The 3613-nt window shown below is 37.5% G+C and overlaps 1 protein-coding gene and 1 non-coding gene across 3 annotated transcripts in view; both read right to left on the reverse strand.

Annotated features, from left to right (window-relative positions):
- Positions 1-1739, reverse strand: part of tnfaip3 (tumor necrosis factor, alpha-induced protein 3) — a 31094-nt gene extending 29355 nt beyond the window's left edge. Inside the window, exon 1 of one of the 2 annotated variants that reach the window (XM_062059036.1) lies at positions 1433-1739. The gene's annotated coding sequence lies outside the window, so the exon portion shown is untranslated. The remainder of the gene's footprint in view (positions 1-1432) is intronic. The other variant, XM_062059035.1, reaches the window with a different exon arrangement.
- A 1019-nt stretch (positions 1740-2758) lies between these two features.
- trnat-cgu (transfer RNA threonine (anticodon CGU)) lies at positions 2759-2830 on the reverse strand. The gene has a single exon. It is a non-coding gene; the product is annotated as a tRNA-Thr (tRNA).
- Between the last annotated feature and the right edge of the window lie 783 nt (positions 2831-3613).

The following is a 3613-nucleotide window of genomic DNA, read 5'->3' on the forward strand; positions in this document are numbered from 1 at the left end:
ATCGGACATCCCTAACTGTAACAAAAAAAGTTGACTTGACACCAACTATTAATATCACAAACCTGCTATTTGTAGCCTCATTACGAATTTATAAATTTCAGAGAGGCTGCCGCACCATTTGATTTTTCATTCCTTGGTGTAAAAAGAGGCCCTTTAAATGAGGTTGCCCTGAAATATTTTAGAAAATAAATGAATAATACAAGAATAGAGAAGTGAAGTTAATTATATTTATATAGCGCTTTTCTCTAGTGACTCAAAGCGCTTTACATTGTGAAACCCAATATCTAAGTTACATTTTAAACCAGTGTGGGTGGCACTGGGAGCAGGTGGGTAAAGTGTCTTGCCCAAGGACACAACAGCAGTGACTAGGTTGGCAGAAGCAGGGATCGAACCTGGATCCCTCAAGTTGCTGGCACGGCCACTCTACCAACCGAGCTATACCGCAATTGATAACTGGTGCAGACTGCCTTATTTAAATGAGATACTACATGGCTTTCACCATGGAAACACTCACTTACTGCACATCCATTTGATCATTCTCCTACCAGTGGTGTTTTGGGGGCATTTTAGAAATACCAGTTTGGATGCCCTTTCTAGACGTACTAAATATAGACGCAAAATAACAGACGCAGAACAGTTTCAGCCTTGATAGATCACACTGCGAGTGCTAAATAAATGTATTTGCATTTTCTCCTCTGTATATTTATAAAGACAGACACTCCTTATTTTTATATATTACGAGTTTAGTAGGCCAGCTTTGCGGGTGCTATAGCCCATACAGGGGAAATATTCCTTCCTATCCATTGGAAGTTGGTTTTTTTTGCATGTTTTGGTCTCATATATTGAAGTGAAATTACTAAAAGTTGTTTTTTTGAGTGAATAAATGAATAATGCATCGCGTCTGAATTAAGTTTTTGTTGATGTTTTTTTGTGCACCTTCGGGTGCTGAGCGCAGGTGCAGCAACATGCACGTTTGTCTGGAAGAGCCAGAAAACATATACTAGTCGTGAGGCAATGACAATAACATTGATAGTAATAATGTTGTTATTTGTGATGGCGGTGAACAAAATGAACAATAAACGACACTTAGTTGACGTTACGTAATCCCCAGTGATAACCACCTCGGAGACAATGAGGCGTTTGTAGCGTAAAACTGAACATGGCGTGGGGACACAAAGGTAGCCGCTCCAGAGGCAGCCTCAGGCGGCCTAAAGGGCTCCGTTAGAGCCCGGTGGTGGTGGAGGAGGATGACGTCTTTGTAAACAATGGCTGTCGTGAGCTGCTTCCTCCGAGTCCCTCACCACCACCACCACCACCACCATCACAACCACCAGCAGCAGCAGCGAGCTAAGCTAGCGACTCAAGGCCCGACGAGTCGCTCTCTCCCCGGCCGACTATGGACGCCACACTGGCTCCTGTCTGGGCGGCTTACCTGGCTGATATGTCGGAGTGGTGCTACAATAAAGCCTCCCGGATGCTCGGCAGCTCGGTCCTGTCGTCAGCCGCTCCGCTCAGCCTCCTCGGCGCCATTCAACCTCCTTCTTCTTCTTCTTCGTCTTCTGCTTCTTCTTCTTCGTCTTGTGTCCTCCACTGCACGCCAAGCAGCTATTTTTGGACGCCCCGCACTTTGACAAGCCCTCAAAGAGAGTGGCCACATACGATAGCGTTTAAAAGCATAAAAAAAAGAACATGAAAAAAAATGTAAAAAAGCCCAAGTCAAGGGGATTTCCACGCTGGGACTTTCCATACACCCATTTTTTTCCCTCCCTCCCTCAAGTCACAACCTCCTGGGGGCTGTTACAGCCGGCGGCCACCAGAGGCCGCTCGAGGCGTCTTTGTAATATTTTTTTTTTTACTGTACTTTTAAGGGTGTCCAAACTTTTCCACAAGATACACATACTGGAAATCAAAGTTTGTACATTGTTTATTTTTGTAAAAAGGTGGGGAATACAATTAAAGACTAATTTAAAAAAAAAAAAAACATTTTTTTTTTTCATAAAGAAATACAATTATGTGTGCTTAGGACTGTATCCCTGCAGACTGTATTGATCTATATTGATATATAATGTATATATTGTGTTTTTTATGTTGATTTAATAAAAAAATTTAAAAAAATAAAAAAAATTCTCGCCCTTGAAAATCCGGGCGAGAAGGTGTAATGGATATGGGTACGGCCTGGCGCGAGATTTACACCTTCTCGCCCGGATTTTCAAGGTGAGAAAAAAAAATAATTTTTTATTTCTTGTGCGGCCCGGTACCGGTCCGCGGACCGATTGGTACCGGGCCGCACAAGAAATTTAAAAAATAAAAAAAATAAAAAAAACATTTTTACCAATCGGTACCAATCGGTCCGCGGACCGGTACCGGGCCGCGGCCCGGTGGTTGGGGACCACTGCTCTATATGACAGAACGGCTCTGTAATGCTGACAAATTGCATCAGCAGCCATTTGTACAGCTCATCTGTCCTGAGAGTATAACAACTCTTGTCCAATCAGGTGCTGGCTCTGTTGCCAGCTGATGGATTCTTCAATGAAGGCCAAGACTGAGATGAAGATTTATATGTAATGTGCGCTTCTATTTAAACACTTTTATAAATAATCTTTATATTTATGTGATAATTTTGAATTTTATGAATGATGTATTTACAAATATGCACCTCGTGTATGTGCCCTTCAGGTGTGGCCAATAATCAAACTACAGTAGCGTCAATTCACCAACTCATCTTCATAAGCATCAAAGACAAATAATTTATTATTAAAGGCACAGATGGGATTTGAACCCATGATCTTTGGTTTACGAGACCAACGCCTTACCACTTGGCCACTGCACCTACAGAGAGTACTTCCACAATGTCAAATATTGGTAAATGTTTTAGCAATGAACAACAATGTAAAAAAATCACATTTGTGTGATAGTTTAAAAAAAATATATATTTTCAACTATTTGTTTAATATTTTGACATTATTTTTTAAATATAATCAATTAATGTTTCAATTTGAAATAGTTGTTCAATTGTCAATTCTTTTAAATGTACTTCATATACATGTATATGTATATATACATATATTTATATACATATACATATATATATATATATATATATATATATATATATATATATATATATATATTTGTGTGTGTATATATATATATATTAATGAATTAAATGTAAAAAATAATGTCAAACATATTAAACAAACAGTCAAAAAAATATATATATATACATATATATTTATTTTTTATTTTATTTTATTTTATTTCTGTATTACTGTTCAATGTTGAACAATTTACAAGTTTCAGTTTTCATTAATTTTTTGGATAATTTCTCATCATGTTTTAATATTTTAATATTATCAATCTTATTTTCAGATTTGTTTCATTCCTAATAATCTTTGTATGAGAATTATGAGATGTATGTATGTATGTATGTGTACATAAATTATTCAAGTATGACTAATTTTCTTTTTTTTTTTTTTTTTTTTTTTTTTTTTTTTTTTTTATAATGTCCTGCCCAGCTTCTCAGGCAAATCATATAGCAGATGTAGATGCCCATATCGGCTGTTCAGATTTACTTTACAAAAGAGAAGTGTAGGATACTTCTCTTGTTGCCTTA

The sequence above is a fragment of the Entelurus aequoreus genome, linkage group LG09 (assembly GCF_033978785.1).
Source record: "Entelurus aequoreus isolate RoL-2023_Sb linkage group LG09, RoL_Eaeq_v1.1, whole genome shotgun sequence".
NCBI classification, from domain to species: Eukaryota; Metazoa; Chordata; class Actinopteri; order Syngnathiformes; family Syngnathidae; genus Entelurus; species Entelurus aequoreus.